This window comes from Coregonus clupeaformis, chromosome 8 (genome assembly GCF_020615455.1).
Source record: "Coregonus clupeaformis isolate EN_2021a chromosome 8, ASM2061545v1, whole genome shotgun sequence".
Classification (NCBI taxonomy): Eukaryota; Metazoa; Chordata; class Actinopteri; order Salmoniformes; family Salmonidae; genus Coregonus; species Coregonus clupeaformis.
The window spans coordinates 5,865,483-5,890,718 of NC_059199.1; the positions used below are offsets into that span (position 1 = coordinate 5,865,483).

General features: G+C 43.5%; 1 protein-coding gene across 29 annotated transcripts in view; it reads left to right on the top strand.

Annotated features, from left to right (window-relative positions):
• The window catches only part of LOC121572096 (receptor-type tyrosine-protein phosphatase delta-like), a 668,511-nt gene that overhangs the window by 222,307 nt on the left and 420,968 nt on the right, over positions 1-25,236 (top strand). For all 29 annotated transcript variants that reach the window (XM_041884003.1, XM_045221719.1, XM_045221730.1 and 26 more), the window contains exon 5: positions 10,668-10,741. The gene's annotated coding sequence lies outside the window, so the exon portion shown is untranslated. The remainder of the gene's footprint in view (positions 1-10,667; positions 10,742-25,236) is intronic.

Genomic DNA, 25,236 nt, shown 5'->3' on the forward strand with positions numbered 1-25,236 from the left:
GTGAGGTGAACTGGCAAAAGAGTTCAGTCCTCATTCAAAGGCAAGGGCAGTGTGAATACAAAGATAACTTAGTTATTTTGCTTTTTTTTGTACCCCAGAGTGACTTTAAAGAGGACTGAGATCAGTTATTTTAAAGAGGACTATATGTGAAAACAACCTAAACCTGTTCTTTCATTGGTTAATTAAACCCACTCTCTCACATGATTAAGACAAGGCTACTGAGACTCATCAAGCCCCCAGGACGGGGAGGGTGGGATAATTTGAAAGAGAGAGAGCGATGGAGAAAGAGGGTAAGAAATATAGAGAGAGTGAGAGAGAGAAGGGAAGAGGGTAAGAAATAGAGAGAGAGTGTGAGAGAGAGAGAAGGAGTGGGAGAGAAGAGGGGAGAGAACTTGGGAAAGTGATTCAGTTATGTTGTTACCCATCCTTTTTGCAAGAGGGCTCTTCTCAGAGTATTTGTAGGGTGGTTTCGTCAGAATTGTTCTCATTGTTCTTGTCTAATTCTGTTAGATAACTCTCTCGATCTCCCTCGCTCTCTCCCTCCTCCGCTCCCCTTGCCCACTCAGCAAACGGCTAGTCTTCTGCTCTTCATTTCTAAAAGAGTGGTGTAACTAACACACACACACACACACACACACACACACACTCTCACACACACATTCACACACATACACACAAACACAGCTAAGATCTGTCCATTCCGTAGGTGTGGGAGAAATGTGCTGCTTGGAACAGGCTAATTTGTTATTGAGAGGGATGAGTGTGGCCGGGAGGCAAGACAATGGGGTAGTGAATAGTGAGGCTGCCAGGCTACAGTAAGATGTAGTAAGATGCATTGAGAGAGGGAAAGGCATCATCTTGTTTTTGCACACATAGGTACTCATATGGACAGTACACACACATACAGTATAGGGAATACTCATATGGAAAATGGATTTGCACACATACAAACATACATGACACATGCACTTACACACTCAATTATTTACACAAAAGCACAAACAGTTTAGCAGTTGACTGTCACTTATGTGCAATTGTTATGCGTCTTATGCACACTCTAAAACATGTCACATGATTAACACCTAAAAACTCACTAACACATCATGAAATCATTAAACCATGGACATAATATATTTGTACATTACATTGTAGATACCAGTTACTGTTTACATTTGTCTTTCCAACTACTCCCAAAGTTTGCAGCTGAAAGTGCCTCCGTCTCTGTACAGATGAGATGTTTGTCTTTCACTTTCATGCCGAGTGTGAGGTGATGCAACTCATCAACCCCTCCCTGTAACAGCTAAGAGCAGGAGCGCTCCTCAACATCACCATATCACAACCCAGAATCTCCCACTCCTGTATCTGAAAACCCATTATCCAACTCCCACACGTCTCAGCCCCTTTCATTTACATGAGGACAATTACAAACGAGAGCGAGTGAGCCTTGAGCACTCGGTTACAGATATACAGCCTTTTTTCTGAGGAGACGAGAGAGAGGAGGATAGTTATCGCAGGTGAGGTGAGGCAGTCACGTTCCAGTGCCTTCCCAGGCCCCAAAGTGGGTCACAGGAGTGCAAGGTGGCATTCTTGGAACAACAGCACAGACTAGTGGAGGTGGTGAGCTACTACATGTAAACAACTTCTGGGGTCTGGGGTCTGACGTGTAATGTCTAGTACTGTATTGTTTCAGGAAGAAGTTGGGAAGTCGGCCTTAGGCACAGATCTAGGATCAGTTGATATGCTCCCTAAAGTATACCTTGAACCATCAGGTACTACGCAAAAACTGTAGAGTAGTCTCTACCACTAGCAAGGAAATAAATGGAAGAGAATGGAGGGCTGTGTGTGCGCGTGTATGTGTGTGTGTGTGTGTGTGTGCACATTTGCATGTGCACATTAATTATCCTGCTTGGAATTTGCATGACCCAAAAATGCCCTACATATCCAAGCTCCCCATAAATCAAACACAGAGTCTATCCTCAGCTGCTTCGGTTCCTTTGTCTAGCAAAGGTGATAAATTAATCCCCAGACGGCTAATAAGCAGTGGCATGGGGCACCGATTTCCCTGGATTTATGCTGCTACAAGTAGATTTATATAGGCAGTCCGAGAGATTTTTCAAAACAAATCTATTTACTTTTTTCGGAGCACTCCCAGAGCTCAAGAGATTTGAATGGGGTAGACTTTGATGGCTCGGAGAAGTAATGCATCAAGGCAATATGGGGATGGAGGAGGAAAGCCTATGAGGAAGGAAATAATAATAACTTAGTTATGACATCTTTGACTCTTTTTGATTGAATCACGTGTTTCCAATATCACTCAATCTCAATCTATGGATTGAATCACATTCTTGGGCAGAGTTCCAATTCTATAACACCGCAAAATGATTTACTTCCTTGTCTCCTTCCTTCCTTCCTTCCTTGATTCCTTCATGATCACTAATCTAAAAATAGCAGATGGGTGTAAACAATATCCCAGACCCCCTATGCAGTCACTTTACCTGTCAGTGGTCGTGAAGGAAAGGAGACAGGGGGAGGGAGCTATCTAACAGCTTTGGATCTCACGTGCCAGAGCGAAGCCTTTTAGAGGAAACTGAAACAGTCTTCTTTATGACATAGGTGATATTATGACAGGAAATTGTATTTTAAAGAATATGATCCACGATATCATCTTCTGCAAAGCTGACTGGAAAAGAAAGAGGGAGCGAGAGAGAGCGAGAGAGAGCAAGAGAGGGAGAGATGGAAGAGAGAGTGAGAACGGAATGGGACATTGACTTTCTTATGAGCCCCGATGCCAGACAGCCGTGCCCTCCCTTCCTTTATCTAATACCTCTGCTTCTCTCGCTCTCTCTCTCTCTCTCTCTCTCTCTCTCTCTCTCTCTCTCTCTCTCTCTCTCTCTCTCTATCTCTCTCTCTCTTCTATGTGTGCTGAAAGCAGGCGTGCCAATGTGACATTTGAATGATTGAGATCACGTTGGCTGAGTAGATTATGATCCCCTTTTGGGAGGAGCGTGGTCTTAAGCGCTGATGGAGAACTCTGCTGATGGAAATTTGATGGAAGGAGTAGGAGGGATGGTGGGAAAGTGATGGTATCAAAGCCCCTCACACCTCCATTTCCCCACCACCCCTTCCTTTTATCTGGTCAGTAACACAACCCTCAGAGATGGGATGCCCCGTCGGCACTAGTTAATCCCTACGTTCTGGGAAAGGGAGGGGGAGAGAGACAGAGTGGTGGAGAAAAACACAGGGATAGATCGAGGGAGAGGTGCTCGGCTGGTGCGTGCCGCAACATCGGGAGGGGGCTAAGGGAAGCAAGCTGTCAACCGAGCAGCCAGCTGCCTTTTTAAACGTCAGATGAGATCAAATCAAAGAGCTAGCCTTTTGTATTGCGCTGCTATCGCCTTACCTTGGAGATAAAGCTACATACAGTGAGGGAAAAAAGTATTTGATCCCCTGCTGATTTTGTACGTTTGCCCACTGACAAAGAAATGATCAGTCTATAATTTTAATGGTAGGTTTATTTGAACAGTGAGAGACAGAATAACAACAAAAAAATCCAGAAAAATGCATGTCAAAAAATGTTATAAATTGATTTGCATTTTAATGAGGGAAATAAGTATTTGACCCCCTCTCAATCAGAAAGATTTCTGGCTCCCAGGTGTCTTTTATACAGGTAACGAGCTGAGATTAGGAGCACACTCTTAAAGGGAGTGCTCCTAATCTCAGTTTGTTACCCGTATAAAAGACACCTGTCCACAGAAGCAATCAATCAATCAGATTCCAAACTCTCCACCATGGCCAAGACCAAAGAGCACTCCAAGGATGTCAGAGACAAGATTGTAGACCTACACAAGGCTGGAATGGGCTACAAGACCATCGCCAAGCAGCTTGGTGAGAAGGTGACAACAGTTGGTGCGATTATTCGCAAATGGAAGAAACACAAAATAACTGTCAATCTCCCTCGGCCTGGGGCTCCATGCAAGATCTCACCTTGTGGAGTTGCAATGATCATGAGAATGGTGAGTAATCAGTCCGGAACTACACGGGAGGATCTTGTCAATGATCTCAAGGCAGCTGGGACCATAGTCACCAAGAAAACAATTGGTAACACACTACGCCGTGAAGGACTGAAATCCTGCAGCGCCCGCAAGGTCCCCCTGCTCAAGAAAGCACATATACAGGCCCGTCTGAAGTTTGCCAATGAACATCTGAATGATTCAGAGGAGAACTGGGTGAAAGTGTTGTGGTCAGATGAGACCAAAATGGAGCTCTTTGGCATCAACTCAACTCGCCGTGTTTGGAGGAGGAGGAATGCTGCCTATGACCCCAAGAACACCATCCCCACCATCAAACATGGAGGTGGAAACATTATGCTTTGAGGGTGTTTTTCTGCTAAGGGGACAGGACAACTTCACCGCATCAAAGGGATGATGAACGGGGCCATGTACCGTCAAATCTTGGGTGAGAACCTCCTTCCCTCAGCCAGGGCATTGAAAATGGGTCGTGGATGGGTATTCCAGCATGACAATGACCCAAAACACACGGCCAAGGCAACAAAGGATTGGCTCAAGAAGAAGCACATTAAGGTCCTGGAGTGGCCTAGCCAGTCTCCAGACCTTAATCCCATAGAAAATCTGTGGAGGGAGCTGAAGGTTCGAGTTGCCAAACGTCAGCCTCGAAACCTTAATGACTTGGAGAAGATCTGCAAAGAGGAGTGAGACAAAATCCCTCCTGAGATGTGTGCAAACCTGGTGGCCAACTACAAGAAACGTCTGACCTCTGTGATTGCCAACAAGGGTTTTGCCACCAAGTACTAAGTCATGTTTTGCAGATGGGTCAAATACTTATTTCTCTCATTAAAATGCAAATCAATTTATAACATTTTTGACATGCGTTTTTATGGATTTTTTTATTTTTTATTCTGTCTCTCACTGTTCAAATAAATGTACCATTAAAATTATAGACTGATCATGTCTTTGTCAGTGGGCAAACGTACAAAATCAGCAGGGGATTAAATACTTTTTTCCCTCACTGTACGCCAGCAGGCCTTGAGCAGACAGCACATTGTCCAGTTCACACAAATATGCTTAGGGATGCAGGTTGTCAAATACTTACCGGAGGACATTTTAATTCAAAGGAATTAATCCTAGCCATAACATCTGTTGTGTGTGTGTGTGTGTGTGTGTGTGTGTGCGCATGTGGGTGACCAGGTGTACAAAACACACTCCCTTCATTTAGAGGAAGTTGTGAAGGCATTGTCCCCACAGTACTGCGGCACTATTACCAGTTAAACACAACATCTATGATAGCCTACTGAACAGAAGCCAATGCCAGCCATATTGTCTGTTCAAAGCAGATCATTGTGTGTCCAGCCACAATTTTGTGTCCATTGTGTGTCGTGCAATCTTTGAATGCTATAGTTCTCAGTTGGCAGGTGGGCACATACAGGTGTGATATAACCATATTAATCAGGATCTCTAAGATATTGAAGTTGCACATCACTCTACTTCCCACCCAAGTCCTTGTATTTCCCCGTTCTCTTTGCTCATGAATGACGTTGAGCATCAACAGTGGTACTAACCTCATTGACCTCCATTGAGCTGATGTGTGATGCACAGAATCCCACTATATTTAAATATTTATGACGTAGTCGTGCGCCACAGAGCCAGCTGTAGGGGGCAAGAACCGGGGGAGAGAAAGCGACTCCTTCCTTTCCCCTGCTCGCTTTCATATACTTATTTGAGTCGAGCAGAGCGCTGACAAGCAAGCCTGAGTTTCTGACAGAATGGTGTCAGCTAAAACTGTGATGTTTCCGCTCACACAAGTGAATACCGTTCGTTGCACCTGCTGCTGCAACACAGCTCAGCACAGCTCAGACAGGCTGTTTGCAACTCTGTGTTGTAATTAGATGTGTTTGGTAGTGCTAGGGATACTAAATACGTTTGGGTGTTTGCAGTAGTACTTGTGATCACCCTGTGATGATTGTATCTAATTATGATCATATTATGTTTGTTTTATTTGATTATCATTGAAGTCAAAGGGATATTTCACTCTATACTCCATTCTCCTTTGTCATTATAATCAGAATGTTATCAATTAAAAGTCTTGAGCATCCTTATATTCGATGTATCTGTAATAAACTTGAATTATGACGTTACTTTCCTTTAATTGATTGAGCTTTCACTCTCTGTCTGGCATGACGGACGGGTCAGAACGTTAAAACACCTTTACGGCTAACATTATGTTTATGCAGTCTCCCTTTGCCTACCTGCTACATCAAAACCAACCATCCTGGTTTCATAATCATCATCCCATTTCATCTTTGTCCAAGCCTGATAGCGCCACAACTTCTACACCTAGTGAGTGGTGGACAGCGTTGTATTGTAAATTACAGACGTTTATGACCGTGGGGATCGTCTAACCCCACGGTTAAACAACCATCAGAATGGTGAAAAAACGGTCTTCCGTCTGTTTGACCACATTTGTTCGCTTGACCTGCCTTTTGACGTGTACTAGCATATGAGTGTTTGAGCAACGTTCCTTCTCCCCTCCCAGTGGTTTTTACGAGCGTTAGAAAATCTTTTTTTCTCTTTAGTTTTTTCAACCCCACTCGTTTGACCTGCTTTTTAGGTGTACTAGCATATGAGCGTTTGAGCAACCTTCCTTCTCCCCTCCCAGTGGTTTTTATGAGCTGACCCCGGTACTTCAGCATTACTTACAGTTATGGGAAGGTCATAAATGTGGGATTTATGTTTTAGGTGTGGTTGGGAATGCTAATACTTCTGTCAGAAATAGAGGAGTAGACGTAGTCTCTGTGTGGTCTGCCATATACCTAATGTGGTGTGTGTGTGTGTTTGTGTGTGTGTGTGTGTGTGCATGGTGTGTTTTAGGGAGAGGGTGTGTGGCAGGTTTTTGATGTCTGCTTTCAAGCAGTTTGTCTCCTAAGATGAAAGTATTGTACATGTATTTCTGTGTCTGTTCAGAGATATATTCTGTACATTTTGCATCAGGGGTATATAGAGATATATACAGTAGGCCTAGTTATGTTCCATAGCCACTGTTATCAGTAGATAAAACATGTTTTACAAATTGAGATAAAGATGTTGCACGGCCAAGTAAAGAGGCAATCCACCTTTCTTCACCTGGGGTGTATTTACGAGGAGTCAAACGGAAGCAAACAGGCCCAAAAAGGTGAGGATCTACCTTAACTTGACCAATAAACAAATCTCATTTTGTAGCAAAATGTTTTCATTTTTTTTACACCTGAAACATAGACCCCTGCTTCTCTGTATTGATTCTGATGTGTTTGTGAAACCCTACTGTTATATATATATATAGATATATACAGTGGGGAGAACAAGTATTTGATACACTGTCAATTTTGCAGGTTTTCCTACTTACAAAGCATGTAGAGGTCTGTAATTTTTATCATAGGTACACTTCAACTTTGAGAGACGGAATCTAAAATCCAGAAAATCACATTGTATGATTTTTAAGTAATTAATCTACATTTTATTGCATGACATAAGTATTTGATCACCTACCAACCAGTAAGAATTCCGGCTCTCACAGACCTGTTAGTTTTTCTTTAAGAAGCCCTCCTGTTCTCCACTCATTACCTGTATTAACTGCACCTGTTTGAACTCGTTACCTGTATAAAAGACACCTGTCCACACACTCAATCAAACAGACTCCAACCTCTCCACAATGGCCAATACCAGAGAGCTGTGTAAGGACATCAGGGATACAATTGTAGACCTGCACAAGGCTGGGATGGGCAACAGGACAATAGGCAAGCAGCTTGGTGAGAAGGCAACAACTGTTGGCGCAATTATTAGAAAATGGAAGAAGTTCAAGATGATGGTCAATCATCTCGGTCTGGGGCTCCATGCAAGATCTCACCTCGTGGGGCATCAATGATCATGAGGAAGGTGAGGGATCAGCCCAGAACTACATGGCAGGACCTGGTCAATGACCTGAAGAGAGCTGGGACCTCAGTCTCAAAGAAAACCATTAGTAACACACTACGCCGTCATGGATTAAAATCCTGCAGCGCACGCAAGGTCCCCCTGCTCAAGCCAGCGCATGTCCAGGCCCGTCTGAAGTTTGCCAATGACCATCTGGATGATCCAGAGGAGGAATGGGAGAAGGTCATGTGGTCTGATGAGACAAAAATAGAGCTTTTTGGTCTAAACTCCACTCGCCGTGTTTGGAGGAAGAAGAAGGATGAGTACAACCCCAATAACACCATCCCAACCGTGAAGCATGGAGGTGGAAACAGCATTCTTTGGGGATGCTTTTCTGCAAAGGGGACAGGACGACTGCACCATATTTAGGGGAGGATGGATGGGGCCATGTATCGCGAGATCTTGGCCAACAACCTCCTTCCCTCAGTAAGAGCAATGAAGATGGGTCGTGGCTGGGTCATCCAGCATGACAACGACCCGAAACACACAGCCAGGGTAACTAAGGAGTGGCTCCGTAAGAAGCATCTCAAGGTCCTGGAGTGGCCTAGCCAGTCTCCAGACCTGAACCCAATAGAAAATTGTTGGAGGGAGCTGAAAGTCCGTATTGCCCAGCGACAGCCCCGAAACCTGAAGGATCTGGAGAAGGTCTTTATGGAGGAGTGGGCCAAAATCCCTGCTGCAGTGTGTGCAAACCTGGTCAAGACCTACAGGAAACATATGATCTCTGTAATTGCAAACAAAGGTTTCTGTACCAAATATTAAGTTCTGCTTTTCTGATGTATCAAATACTTATGTCATGCAATAAAATGCAAATGAATTACTTAAAAATCATACAATGTGATTTTCTGGATTTTTGTTTTAGATTCCGTCTCTCACAGTTGAAGTGTACCTATGATAAAAATTACAGACCTCTACATGCTTTGTAAGTAGGAAAACCTGCAAAATCGGCAGTGTATCAAATACTTGTTCTCCCCACTGTATATATATATATATATATATATATATATTACTTCTCTATTCTTTCACATGACTTGTAACTCTGGGACACAAACTCTGTGCTACTCTGAGGCTATCCTAATATGGACACTGTGCTGTCATAATATGGACACTTGAGTTGTTGATTGTTTCTGTTCAAAGGAGATAGCTATATAAACCTGTACATTTCAGTACTGCGCCTATCTCCTTGCTACGGTATCAGCTAACACAATGCTGTGACACCTTACAACACAAACACCCTCTGAAACCTACCTACCAGCTCCTAGTTCCTATCTACACTATTTTGGTGCTGAAATAACGGGTGCTTTAATTGCTATAGACAGGAGATCATTAGCATAACTTATTGGGTGGCTAGAGCCGTGTTTCTCTAAATCATTAAGCTAATTATACAAGCAAATTAATCAGTATGCTTCGATGCCGGGCGTGAGAAGCACACTCTGCCCCTCTTTGTTGGCTTGCATAATGAAAGTGATTTTTAGAAATCTTGAGAGGGAAAACATTAGGGGAAGAACATACTTTGATCTTTTGGAGAGTAAACAGATGATTTTGCATATTAAAGTAGAGGTAAAATAGACTGAAGGCTCGGGTGTGGGTAGAACACAAAGTACACAATACAAGCTGAGACTGAATTATTCCCCACCATTTGGTGTGTGACCGAGCATGTGTGTGTGAGTGAGCCTGTGTGTGAGTAAACCTGTGTGTGTGAGTGAACCTGTGTGTGAGTGAACCTCGTCTGTTTTCCTTTACTTCCCCATTATCTCCCAGCTGTCGATCGCTACGCGGCTGAAGACAAATCAATTAAGACTACTCACAGACAGAGGGTGAGACGGAGAGAGGAAGAGCGAAAGAGAGAAAGGATGACACTGAAAATGGAGAGACTGTGTGTGTGAGAGAGAGAGAGAGAAGAGAGAGAGAGAGGGGGGGGGGCTGTGTTGGTTTACCAACAAACAAACAATGTCTGACAACAATGCAAATAGCAGTATATGGAGGAAACTATCACTATATAAATATTTGTACAGGTATTTTGGGCGGACACCATAATGAACTGAAAACCACTGAGTCGGAACACTTGCTGCTCTAAACTGGCATAGGGTCTTTGTTTGTAAAACTTGTATTTTGGTATTTTTGTGTTCTCTACAGTCAGTGAAGCAATGAACTCCAGTGTTCACCATTACTTGGTCAATAGTATTTGGATGTGTCTCAAATGTCACCCTGTTCCCTACAAAGGGAACTACTTTTGACCAGGGCCCATAGGGAATATGGTGTACTCCCGAGTGGCGCAGTGGTCTAAGACTGTGCCACTAGATCCTGGTTCGAATCCAGGCTCTGTCGTAGCCGGCCGCGACCGGGAGACCCATGAGGCGGCACACAATTGGCCCAGGGTAGGGGAGGGAATGGCCGGCAGGGATGTAGCTCAGTTGGTATAGCATGGTGTTTGCAACGCCAGGGTTGTGGGTTCGATTCCCCCGGGGGGACAGTATGAAAAAATAATGTATGCACTGAGTAACTGTAAGTCGCTCTGGATAAGAACGTCTGCTAAATGACTCAAATGTGAAAATATGTGCCATTTGGGAGGCAGCCTGTGTGTTGCATTGACCGTCACAGATGATCATATTGTCATCACATGGTTGGCTCTGAATGGGTATTAAAAACATTGACAGTCGTTTTAGGTGATGTCACCTAAATCCTTCCTATTATCTTCTTTTCCAGGGAAATTCAGGGGAGTTCTGATTCTTTCATTCCTTCTGGTCCGAGGCAGCACTGGTATCAAGTGTTCCTAACAGGTAAGAGCTATGCAGATCAATGATACATTATCTTCATCCCATTCACCTTTATACTACACTGAACAAAAATGTGACCCACCACCTGGATTCGGTCCTATGTAGCAACATTTGAAATGGTGTCTTTTACATTAGATAAAAGTAGAGACTCAGAGCTAGAAAATGGTTTATCATACACAGCAGTTGAGGAACAATGGGAAAGTAATTCTGCTTTGAAAGTTGATAAACTTGTAACCCCACTTTTGAGAAAATGTTTTGGTATACCTACTGGAGAGCTCTTCTTTGTTTACACTGATTCAGCATCATATCGTTCACACCCTCTTAAGCCTTAGCACCACCCATCTCTTTAAGGATCCACATATGAGGCCATGTGCTAAACAGAGTGAATAAGGTAGTGTAGTAAACAGCCAAAGATTTCAAGACTAAAAGTGGTGTAAGTAGTAGCAAAAACTAATTATAAAAATACACTTTATCTAGTCCTTGGCCTATATTCTGATCTGACTTTGGTGCAGGTCATGTTGTTCTTCACATTACCGTCTCTCATAAACATACACTATATCAAATAAAATCTAAGTTTATTTTGTCACATGCACAGGATACAGATGGTGTAAACAGTACAGTGAAATGGTTACTTGCATAGTGGAGTCTTTTGTTTAGACATGTAGCTAGCTAGATAAACTATGAACCATAATCCCAACTCATAATACCATGCACCATGCATGAATCTGCAGGTGCCTAAAGCTAACCAACTAGGTTACATTTTAGCTAGCTAGCTAACATTAACAATGCAATAAATAACAATGCAAATGGCTTTCTGAGATACAAATAATATTACTACACAGATCATACACGTAACGTTAGCTAGCGAGCCTGCCAGCTAACGTTAGCTAGCTAGCGAACAGTACGCTTTAACTTGCAATGAAAATGACTTTCTGACAAAATTAGAAACTTATAATATATAGAAATGTAGCTAGACTCTTACCCGTATACATGGATGAATGCTTCTCCCTCTCTGTCATGGATGCCATGGTTACCCTTAGTTTGAAGATTTAATCTTATACAACAGCCTTCTGTGTTCTCTTTTCGACTCAACTTCTTGATCACTGTTTCTTCTCCATCACTGTCATCAGAAGACTCTACAATGTCTGGTTCAATGAAAATGATTTTACCTAAATCTGGGATTTCCTCATCATCTGATTAATTTCTAGAGTCAGAGAGAGTCAGCATGGCACGATTGTCCTCCAGAAAAAAAGTCCATCATAACCTTTTCCCACTGATCTTTGTCGATAGTGCATGTTAACTTCAGGGCAGCAATCCTGAGAGCAGTAGCAACACTTTATCAGTTCTTCATGATATCTTAAAAAAAAAAAAACTGCGGTAGAAAGGAGTACCTACACATACTGAGCAGCTCATGTTATAGACAGAAGCATGCTACATGGCAGACCAATCCGAACTCATCTCTCGGCATGTTCAGCCCATCCATTATCTCAGCCGATCATGGCTAGTGGGAAGGTTCCTGTATTTTTCCATGGTTACACCAACTAGGCTCGTAATTTAACTATTTTATTTGTATTTACAATCAACAGCCTGATCAACTCTATGCAAAGGAAATGTGTCGTGCTGCATGAGCTAAATGGTGGTCACTGGTGTACTGTTTACACCTTTATTTTTTAAGGTATCTGTGACCAACAGATGCATATCTGTATTCCCAGTCGTGAAATCCATAGATTAGGGCCTAATAAATGTATTTCAATTGACTGATTTCCTTAAATTAACTGTAACTCAGTAAAAATCTTTGAAATTGTTGCATGTTGCGTTTATATTTTTGTTCAGTGTATAATCATGTTTGTCAAAATGCTTATGTAAATAAGTATTCAGCTTTTGTCATTATGGGGTATTGTGTGTAGATTGATTAGGATTATTATTTTTTTAAATCCATTTTAGAATAAGGCTGTAATGTAACAAAATGTGGAAAAAGGGGTCTAAATACTTTCCGAATGCACTTTATATATCATTCAAACCTGTTTAGCTAAACACCACAGATAAAGCATGCCAGCAGCACCCCCCTCAGGGGCAGCAGGCCTATTGCTGGTCCAGCAGATGGTTGCTCCTCCCCATACAGTCAGTCATACTATATGAACACACTGTTGATGGAATGGAAGCCTATCTCTACTATTCACACATGGTGACTGGTGGGGAGAGGAAGTGGAGCAGGACAGGCTATATTTGTGTAGAGCTTACAGTGGTGTGTGTAGAGAGCTAGTTCATACATGCACACACTCAGACACACACACACACACACTGAGACACACACACACACACACACACAGAGTATCACAGTGCGTCTCACCCAGAGTTGTCGATTCGAGTCACATGACTTGGACTCGAGTCTGACACATGTCTATGAGTCTGACTCGAGTCACAAATTTGATGACTTGAGACTTGACTTGGGCTTGGAGCCTTAAGACTCGGGACTTGACTTCGACTTGAGACTGATGACTTGAAATTATTTGGCCTGGTTTTGTAACGTTTTATCACTCATTTTGTGGCACAGAGTCTCCATGGATTACTCTCCACGCAGCCAGAGACAGTATCCGCAGCATCGCCCTTGCAAAACAAACGTCCAGCAGATTGCTTAGTAAAACGCACACTCTAGTAAAACGCACACACTCTGATTGGACCAGAAAAACTAACACCCTCTGATTGGACCAGAAAACTATCAATCAACAAAGGTCGGGCTAGCGAACAGATTGCTGATTTGCTGTACAGCTAAAGGATCGGGTGCAGTGCAAACGTCACATTGTAGGGAGAGAGGATTGCCCTAAATAAATATGCAGCTCCAAAAATTGTTTGGTGATCAAGAATATTAATGGTTTACTTTGTAAGTTCACCAGCAATGGGGCATCAAGCAGCAATTATATCTTTCATAAATACGTTTTTCCACCAACTTTACCATACCGCCAACTATTTTCCACCTTTTCCTTTCTGAAAGGTATTGCCAGTATCTAAGCCGAAACAATTATTTCTGCCTAAGACCTAGTAATTATTTCGGTAAACTTCTGCCTACGGCTTCGTGTGAAACGTAGCTGTAATGTTGAGGTGGCATTGGCACACACTACATTCTTAAACTATTGATGGTTGCTAGGCAGACCAGTTAACCATCCTCCTGACAGTTCCAAAATTTGCTAGGCATGTCACTTCTCCCATCTCTTTGCATAGCCCACCACTAAGCGTGCACTGTTTTCTTAACCACAACTGGATAGATCCATAAAGAATTACTGTGGGACTAAAATCACTGAATAACAAAAAGGCCAAAAGACTTGGGCTCTGTATCAAAATATCACTTTTTTTATATGACAGTGGTTCCACCCGTTCCTTGATACAAGTTGTGTGGGAAAAATATGATTTGTATTTTATTCTGTTATATTCCATTATATTCTTACTACAAAATATGTGTGTTGACTGTAATCGGGGTTGGTGTGTCGTGTCTGTTTAATTAACAAAATAATGAACTATTGATTTAATTAAAAACCTCTTAAATGTAACTACATTTAATTGAAAATGTAATCTATGTAATCCTCAAAAGTAAAAATGTATCATGAGAGGGCCATAAACAATAACTAGTAATGCTGCATACTACCTGGTATGGCAACTGCTCGGCCTCCGACCGCAAGGCACTACAGAGGGTAGTGCGTGCGGCCCAGTACATCACTGGGGCCAAGCTTCCTGCCATCCAGGACCTCTATACCAGGCGGTGTCAGAGGAAGGCCCTCAAAATTGTCAAAGACTCCAGCCACCCTAGTCATAGACTGTTCTCTCTGCTACCGCATGGCAAGCGGTACCGGAGCGCCAAGTCTATGTCCAAGAGGCTTCTAAACAGCTTCTACCCCCAAGCCATAAGACTCCTGAACATCTAATCAAATGGCTACCCAGACTATTTGCATTGTCCCCCCCACCTCTCTTTTACGCTGCTGCTATTCTCTGTTTATTATCTATGCATAGTCACTTTAATAACTCTACCTACATGTTCATATTACCTCGACTAACTGGTGCCCCCGCACATTGACTCTGTAGCGGTACCCCCTGTATATAGCCTCACTATTGTTATTTTTACTGCTGCTCTTTAATTATTTGTAACTTTTATTTCATATTATTTTATATTGTATTTTTTTGTGTAACTTTTTTTGGTATTCTTTCTTAAAACTGCATTGTTGGTTAAGGGCTTGTAAGTAAGCATTTCACTGTAAGGTCTACACCTGTTGTATTCGGCGCATGTGACAAATACAATTTGATTTGATTTGAAAGGTTAAAATCTCACCTTTGTGGTAAAAATTGTAAGAAATTGCTGAGGTGTAGTCACTTTTGAGGACACAAGCTGAAGTACACAGTACAAATATGATAACATTTTTATATGTACTATTTCCTATTCCACAAAACTGTATGAATAAGGCTTCAAATGCGTTATATTTTTTCTAAATATAGTATAATGAATTTATAAAATGACTTACTATAAGTTTTCACCTTCCTTTGTAAATGTAAAATACATATGTGTATATGAAAATGTGCATATGTTCTAAAGTTCTCACATGATCAAAACATCTGGCCCCAACACTGTGAACGTCTCACAGAGCTCTAGCTTGGCTTCCTGAGCTCATTAGGAACTCGACTTTCCTCTCATATTAATCTGGTCAGTCTATGACAAACAGAAAGTGTTTTTTGTTTAAAATCAATGAATTATTTTAGATGACTGGCTATAAATCCATCTCTGAATGTGCTACAGTAACACAACCACTCTCTCCTGGTGCGTTATGATGTAAGGATTCCAGGCATATGCGTTGTTAGTGGCTGTGACTAGGGTTCAGCCAGGAGTTGATGGAGAGTCGAAAGAGCCAATGAAATGGTAGGAGGGACATCCCAGCGAAATGTCGTTTGGAACCGGTACCAGAACCACGCAGGTCCCCTAAACAGGGGACTTTACATCAAAGGGGTTTTAATAAACATAATTCAACTCAATATATGAGACAGCTGAATGTCACAGCAAAAAGTATCTACAAAACAAAGGTTATACTAACTTATGGTTTTGTAACAAGGTTAACATTTTGAATAGATATTTTGAATCTTTCACACCTTGTCAGTTGTCATAAGAAAATGGCACACTTGATGTTATGCTAGGACAGTTAAAGGCATTATGTCAGGTACCTAAATGTTTGACCATATTTTCATTGCATGAAGCCCACATTTAGGCTCCTCAGTTGGCATGTGAGTAAATGCATTGCCTCTTTAAGATTCTAGCAGCCTGTGTGCATGGGAGAGTATATGAGTGTGTTTGTGCTTGGGAAAGCGAGTGTGTGCGTGCGAGAGACTGTGTGTGTGTGTGTGTGCGTGCTTGCTCATGCATATGTGTGCATGCATGTGTGTATCTACACTACCGTTCAAAAATTTGGGGTCACTTAGAAATGTCCTTGTTTTCCATGAGTTTGAATAGGACAAAAACAAAGGTTAGAAATAATGATGTTTAATGAAAATAATAATTGTGTCCTTCAAACTTTGCTTTCGTCAAAGAATCCTCAATTTTCAGCAATTACAGCCTTGCAGACCTTTGGCATTCTAGTTGTCAATTTGTTAAGGTAATCTGAAGAGATTTTACCCCAAGCTTCCTGAAGCACCTCCCACAAGTTGGATTGGCTTGATGGGCACTTCTTACGTACAATACGGTCAAGCTGCTCCCACAACAGCTCAATAGGGTTGCGATCCGGTGACTGTGCTGGCCACTCCATTATAGACAGAATACCAGCTGACTGCTTCTTCCCTAAATAGTTATTGCATAGTTTGGAGCTGTGTTTTGGGTCATTGTCCTGTTGTAGGAGGAAATTGGCTCCAATCAAGCACCGTCCACAGGGTATGGCATGGTGTTGCAAAATGGAGTGATAGCCTTCTTTCTTCAAGATCCCTTTTACCCTGTACAAATCTCCCACTTTACCGTATGTCTCTGTCATTATTCTGGTTGTATGTAATAGGAGCGCGCACCTCAGTCCGCATACAAATAGGCTACATGGCCTGCTCGCCACGCTTTGGAGTCAGTACGTTGAATATGAGAAAATGATTGTTACATGTTTGAATGTTTGAATGAATGGTGATGAAATATCATGAATAATCATTAAGTCTGACTTAGATGAATGTACCAATGTAACAATGGATGTGGAAATCGCCTTTAATATTGTAAAACCAGTTTATTGGTTGTAATTGCCAATTGGATAATTGTATGTTCCTGGGAGGAGCCAATAGCTTATAAACTCAGCAAAAAAATAAACGTCCTCTCACTGTCAACTGCGTTTATTTTCAGCAAACTTAACATGTTTAAATATTTGTATGAACATAACACGCTTCAACAACTGAGACCTAAACTGAACAAGTTCCACAGATATGTGACTAACATAAATTGAATAATGTGTCCCTGAACAAAGGGGGGGGGTCAAAGTCAAAAGTAACAGTCAGTCTCTGGTGTGACCACCAGCTGAATTAAGTACTGCTTTGCATCTCCTCCTCATGGATGCACCAGATTTGCCAGTTCTTGCTGTGAGATGTTACCCCACTCTTCCACCAAGGCACCTGCAAGTTCCGGGACATTTATGGGGGGAATGGCCCTTGCCCTCACACTCTGATCCAACAGGTCCCAGACGTGCTCAATGGGATTGAGATCCGGGCTCTTCGCTGGCCATGGCAGAACACTGACATTCCTGTCTTGCAGGAAATTACGCACAGAACGAGCAGTATGGCTGGTGGCATTGTCATGCTGGAGGGTCATGTCAGGATGAGCCTGCAGGAAGGGTACCACATGAGGCAGGAGGATGTCTGAGCACTGATGGAGGGATTGTGCGTTCCTGGTGTAACTCGGCAGTTGTTGTTGCCATCCTGTACCTGTCCCGCAGGTGTGATGTTCGGATGTACCGATCCTGTGCAGGTGTTGTTACACGTTATGTGCCACTGCGAGGACGATGAGCTGTCCGTCCTGTCTCCCTGTAGCGCTGTCTTAGGCGTCTCACGGTACGGACATTGCAATTTATTGCCCTGGCCACATCTGCAGTCCTCATGCCTCCTTGCAGCATGCCTAAGGCACGTTCACACAGATGAGCAGGGACCCTGGGCATCTTTCTTTTGGTGTTTTCATTGAACAAGCATGGAAAACAGTGTTTAAACCCTTTACAATGAAGATCTGTGAAGTTATTTGAATTTTTACGAATTATCTTTGAAAGATAGGGTCCTGAAAAATAGTTTATGTACACATTTGAGCTCCTGTTAGACAGATTCGATTAGGTTTCTCAAGGGGAGGCTGTATAGTCTTGCCCTCTACCTGTGTCCATTCAGATAGGACAGGTTAAGCTTGATACAGAGGCTATTTCTTTTGGGCTATTGCCTGTGTATATTTGGTAAATCTACTTGTATATTTTGTTTGATATGGCACTTTCACCATTGGATCACCAAGACCTGTAAATAAATCTAAAATCTGCACACGTCAACCTGCCTTGCCTTCTGTTAGACAGAACCTGCCTTGCCTTGAATCATACTACACCAGCTCTGACGCTCGTCGGATGTGGCAGGGCTTGCAAACTATTACGGACTACAAAGGGAAACCCAGCAGCGAGCTGCCCAGTGACGCAAGCCTACCAGACGAGCTAAATACCTTTTATGCTCGCTTTGAGGCAAGCAACACTGAAGCATGCATGAGAGCACCAGCTGTTCTGGACGACTGTGTGATCACGCTCTCCATAGCTTATGTGAGCAATACTTTAAACAGGTCACAAAGCCTCGGGGCCAGACGGATTACCAGGGTGTGTACTCAAAGCATGCATGGACCAAAAGGCACGTGCCTTCACTGACATTTTCAACCTCGCCCTGACCGTGTCTGTAATACCTACATGTTTCAAGCAGACCACCATAGTCCCTGTGACCAAGAAAGTGAAGGTAACCTGCCTAAATGATTGCCACCACGTAGCACTCACGTTGGTAGCCATGAAGTGCTTTGAAAGGCTGGTCATGGCTCACATCAGCAACATCATCCCGGAAACACTAGACCCACTCCAATTCGCATACCGCTCCAACAGATCCACAGATGACGCAATCTCAATCGCACTCCACACCCTTTCCCACAAGGACAAAAGGAACATCTATGTGAGAATGCTGTTCATTGACTACAGCTCAGCGTTCAACTTAATAGTGCCTACAAAGCTCATCACTAAGCTAAGGACCCTGGGACTAAACACCTCCCTCTGCAACTGGATCCTGGACTTCCTGACGGGCCGCCCCCAGGTGGTAAGGGTAGGCAACAACACATTTGTCACGCTGATCCTCAACACTGGGGCCCCTCAGGGGTGCGTGCTTAGTCCCCTCCTGTACTCCCTGTTCACCCACGGCTGAGTGGCCAAGCACGACTCCAACACCATCATTAAGTTTACTAACGACACAACAGTGGTAGGCCTGATCACCGACAACGATGAGACAGCCTATAGGGAGGAGATCAGAGACCTGGCAGTGTGGTGCCAGGACAACAACCTCTCCCTCAATATGAGCAAGAAAAAGGAGCTGATCGTGGACTACAGGAAAAGGAGGGCTGAACAGGCCCCCATTAACATTGACGGGGCTGTGGTGGAGCAGGTCGAGAGTTTCAAGTTCCTTGGTGTCAACATCACAAACAAACTATCATGGTCCAAACACACAAAGACAGTCATGAAGAGGGCACGACAACACCTTTCCCCCTCAGGAGACTGAAAATATTTGGCATGGGTCCCCAGATCCTCAAAAAGTTATACAGCTGCACCATCGAGAGCATCCTGACCGGTTGCATCACCACGTGGTATGGCAACTGCTCAGCATCTGACCGTAAGAAGCTACAGAGGGTAGTGCATATGGCCCAGTACATCACTGGGGCCAAGCTTCAATCACTCAATCAAATCAATCACATTTTATTTATAAAGCCCTTTTTACATCAGCAGATGTCACAAAGTGCTATACAGAAACCCAGCCTAAAACCCCAAACAGCAAGCAATGCAGATATAGAAGCACGTAGGCCAGGAAAAACTCCCTAGAAAGGCAGATACCTAGGAAGAAACATCGAGAGGAACCAGTCTCTGAGGGGTGGCCAGTCCCCTTCTGGCTGTGCCGGGTGGAGATTATAACAGTACATGGCCATTAAGGCCAGATTTTTCTCCAAGATGTTCAAACGTTCATAGATGACCAGCAGGGTTAAATAATAATCACAGTGGTTGTAGAGGTTGCAAAAGGTCAGTACAAGGAGTAAATGCCACTTGGCTTTTCATAGCCGGGCATTTAGAGGTTGAAATAGCAGGTGTGGTAGAGAGAGAGAGTTGAAAACAGCAGGTCTGAGACAAGGTATCACATCTGGTAAACAGGCCAGGGTTCCATAGCCGCAGGCAGAAGTGGAAACTGGAGCAGCAGCACGACCAGGTGGACTGGGGACAGCAAGTCATCAGGCCAGGTAGTCCTAAGGCATGTTCCAAGGGCTCAGGTCCTCCGGTATGGGAGGGAGGGAGGGAGGGAGAGAGAGAGAGAGAGAATTAGAGGGAGCATTCTTAAATTCACACAGGACACCAGATAAGACAGGAGAATAACACCAGATATAACAGAATGACCCTAGCCCCCCGGCACATAGGCTATTGCAGCATATATACTGGAGGCTGAGACAGGGGGGGGCAAAGATAATCCCAGACAGGACCAACCAGGCAGGATATAACCCCAACCACTTTGCCAAAGCACAGCCCCCACACCACCAGAGGGATATCAACAGACCACCAACCAACTACCCTGAGACAAGGCTGAGTATAGCCCACAAAGATCTCCTCCACTGCACGAGCCCGAGGGGGCAACAAACCGGACAGGAAGTTTACGTCAGTGACTCAACCCACTCAAGTGATGCACCCCTCTTAGGGACGGCATGGAAAGCACCAGTAAGCCAGTGACTCAGCCCCCGTAATAGGGTCAGAGGCAGAGAATCCCAATGGAGAGACAGGAACCGGCCAGGCAGAGACAGCAAGGGTGGTTTGTCGCTCCAGTGCCTTTCCGTTCACCTTCGCACCCCTAGGCCAGACTACACTCAATCATAGGACCTACTGAAGAGATGAGTCTTCAGTAAAGACTTAAAGGTCAAGACCGAGTCTGCATCTCTCACATGGATCGGCAGACCATTCCATAAAAATTGAGCTATATAGGAGAAAGCCCTGCCTCCAGCTGTTTGCTTAGAAATTCTAGGGACAATAAGGATTCCTGCGTCTTGTGACCGTAGCGTACGTGTAGGTATGTACGACAGGACCAAATCGGAGAGATAGGTAGGAGCAAGCCCATGTAATGCTTTGTAGGTTAGCAGTAAAATCTTGAAATTAGCCCTAGCCTTAACAGTAAGCCAGTAGAGAGGCTAGCACTGGAGTAATATGATAAAATTATTTGGTTCAAGTCAAGATTCTAGCAGCCGTGTTTAGCACTAACTGAAGTTTATTTAGTGCTTTATCCGGGTAGCTGGAGAGTAGATGTCACGACTTCCTCCGAAGCTGCCTCCTCTCCTTGTTCGGGCAGGCTTCAGCGTTCATCGTCACCGGCCTTCTAGCCACTGCCACTCCTCTTCTCATCATTCCATTTGTTTTGTCTTGTTTTTTACACACACCTGGTTCATATCCCCTCATCAGTCCCTGTATAAGTATTCCCTCTGCCCCCCATGTCTTTGTGTGTGACTGTTTCTATGTGGAGGTGTCGATAGCTCGGTTGAGCATTATGTACTTTATCGCCAGGATATTCACCCTTGTGTTTTGTTTTCCCCAGTGTCCGTTAAGTCGCACTGTAGTTGTTTTACGCACTGCTGAGAACAGCTGTATTGGCCGAATAATCCATTATTCTGTGATTTACACCTCCTGCGCCTGACTCCGTCCAAATCACTCGCTACAGTAGAGAATTGCAGTAGTCTAATCTAGAAGTGACAAAAGCATGGATTAGCTTTTCTGCATCATTTTTGGACAAGAAGTTTCTGATTTTTGCAATGTTACGAAGATGGAAAAAACTGTCCTTGATATGTTCATCAAAGAGAGATCAGGGTCCAGAGAAACGTACAATTGATTTGTCAGAGGACAAACCATCCACAGAGAAAAACTGATATCTTTCCGACAGATAATATCTAAACCAGGCAAGAACTTGTCCGTGTAGTTTCCAATCTCTCCAAAAGAGGTGGTGATCGATGGTGTCAAAAGCAGCACTAAGGTCTAGGAGCACGAGGACAGATGCAGAACCTTGGTCTGACGACATTAAAAGGTAATTTACCACCTTCACGAGTGCAGTCTCGGTGCTATGATGGGGTCTAAAACCAGCCTGAAGCGTTTTGTAAAAATGTTTTGTCTTCAGGAAGGCAGTGATTTGCTGCATAACAGCTTTTTCTAAAATATTTAAGAGGAATGGGAGATTTTATATAGGTCGATTTTTTATATAGGTTTACATTTTCTGGGTCAAGGTTTGGCTTTTTCAAGAGAGGCTTTATTACTGCCACTTTTAGTGAGTTTGGTACACATCCAGTGGAAAGGAAGACATTTATTATGTTCAACATAGGAGGGCCAAGCACAGGAAGTAGCTCATTCAGTAGTTTAGCTGGAATAGGGTTCAGTATGCAGCTTGAAGTTTTAGAGGCCATTACTATTTTCATGAATGTGTCAAGAGTTATAGGATTAAAAAGTTGAGTGTCTCAATTGATCCTAGGTCCTGGCAGTTTTGTGCAGACTCAGGACAGCTGAGCTTTGGAAAAATATGCAGATTCAAAGAGGAGTCCGTAGTTTGCTTTCTAATGATCATTATCTTTTTGTCGAATAAGTTAATGAATTCATCACTGCTAAAGTGAAAGGCATCCTCTCTTGGGGAATAATGCTTTTTAGTTAGCTTCGCGACAGTATCAAATAGATATTTTGGATTGTTCTTATTCTCCTCAATTAGGTTGGAAAAATAGGATGATCGAGCAGCAGTGAGGGCTCTTCGATATTGCTCTGTACTTTCTTTCCAAGCTAGTAGGAAGACTTCCAGTTTGGTGGAGCGACATTTCCATTCCAATTTTCTGGAGGCTTGCTTCAGGGCTCGGGTATTTTCTGTATACCAGGGAGCTAGTTTCTTGTGACAAATGTTTTTTGTTTTTAGTTGTGCGACTGCATCTAGGGTATTATGCAAGGTTAAATTTAGATCCTCAGTTAGGTTGTTAACTGATTTTTGTACTCCGACGTCCTTGAGTTGGTGGAGGGAGTCTGGAAGGACCTCTAGGAATTTTTGGGTTGTCTGAGAATTTATAGCACGGCTTTTGATGGTCCTTGGTTGGGGTCTGAGCAGATTATTTGTTGCGATTGCAAACGTAATAAAATGGTGGTCCGATAGTCCAGGGTTATGAGGAAAAACATTTAGATCCACAATATTTATTCCACGGGACAAAACTAGATCCAGGGTATGACTGTGCCAATGAGTAGGTCCGGAGACATGTTGGACAAAACCCACTGAGTCGATGATGGCTCCGAAAGCCTTTTGGAGTGGGTCTATGGGCTTTTCCATGTAAATATTAAAGTCACCAACAATTTGAATATTATCTGCCATGACTACAAGGTCCGATAGGAATTCAGGGAACTCAGTGAGGAACGCTGTATACGGCCCATGAGGCCTGTAAACAGTAGCTATGAAAAGTAATTGAGTAGACTGCATAGATTTCATGACTAGAAGCTCAGAAGACGAAAACACAGTAATTTTTAGGATGGTAAATTGACATTTGCTATCGTAAACGTTAGCAACACCTATGCCTTTGTGGGATGCGCGGGGGACATGGTCACATTTAACACAGTAAATTCATCAGGCTTAAGCCATGTTTCAGTCAGGCCAATCACATCAAGATTATGATCAGTGATTAGTTCATTGACTATGACTGCCTTTGAAGTGAGGGATCTAACATTAAGTAGCCCTATTTTGGATCTCTTTCAATAATGACAGGAATGGAGGAGGTCTTTATTCCAGTGAGATTGCTAAGGCGAACACCGCCATGTTTAGTTTTGCTCAACCTAGATCGAGGCACAGGCACGGTCTCAATGGGGATAGCTGAGCTGACTCTACTGACTGTGCTAGTTGCAGACTCCACTAAGCTGGCAGGCTGGCTAAAAGCCTGCTGCCTGCACCCTATCTCATTGTGGAGCTTGAGGAGTTAGAGACCTGTCTATGTTGGTAGATAAGATGAGAGCACCCCTCCAGCTAGGATGGAGTCTGTCACTCCTCAGCAGGCCATGCTTGGTCCTGTTTGTGGGTGAGTCACAGAGAAGACCAATTATCTACAAATTCTATATTTTGGGAGGGGCAGAAAACAGTTTTCAACCAGCGATTGTGTTGTGAGACTCTGCTGTAGAGCTCATCACTCGCCCTAACTGGGAGGGGGCCAGAGACAATTACTCGATGCCGACACATCTTTCTAGCTAATTTACACGCTGAAGCTATGTTGCTCTTGGTGACCTCTGACTGTTTCATCCTAACATCGTTGGTGCCGACGTGGATAACAATATCCCTATACTCTCTACACTCGCCAGTTTTTGCCTTAGCCAGCACCATCTTCAGATTAGCCTTTATGTCGGTAGGCGTGCCCCCTGGTAAACAGTGTATGATCGCTGGATGATTCTTTTTAAGTCTAATATTGTGGGTAATGGAGTCGCCAATGACTAGGGTTTTCAATTTGTCCGAGCTAATGGTGGGAGGCTTCGGTGGCTCAGACCCCGTAACGGGTGGAGGAGAGACCTGAGAAGGCTCGGCCTCTGACTCCGACTCGTTGCTTAATGGGGAGAACCGGTTGAAAGTTTCTGTCGGCTGAATGAGCGACACCGGTTGAGCTTGCTGACATAATTTCTTTCCAGAAGCCTTGAGAAAATTGTCCGGCTGTGGGGACTGTGCGAGGGGATTTATACTACTATCTGTACTTACTGGTGGCACAGACGCTGTTTCATCCTTTCCTACACTTACATTGCCCTTGCCTAACGATTGCGTCTGAAGCTGTGCTTGCAGCACAGCTATCCTCACCATAAGGCGATAGTTCTCCTGTATATTATGAGTACAGCGACTGCAATTAGATGCCATAGTGTTAATGTTACTATTTAGCTTCGGCTGGTGGAGGTCCTGTAGAACCATGTCCAGATAAAGTGTCCGGGGTGAAAAAGTTGAATGTAAAAAATATTAAAATAACTTAGACGTTGGTCAAATGTGTTAAATGAAAATAGATTAAACGGTTTAAAAAAAGTAAAAACTGTGAAGTTTGGCAGGTAGCCAAGCAGCAACAAACAGCGTAGCACGGAGACAAGTGACGCACGGTGATGGCTTCCTACCATCCAGGACCTATATACTAGGCGGTGTCAGAGGAAGGCCCAAAAAATGGTCAAAAACTCCAGTCACCCAAGTCATAGACTGTTCTCTCTGCTACTGCACGGCAAGTGGTACCGGAGCGC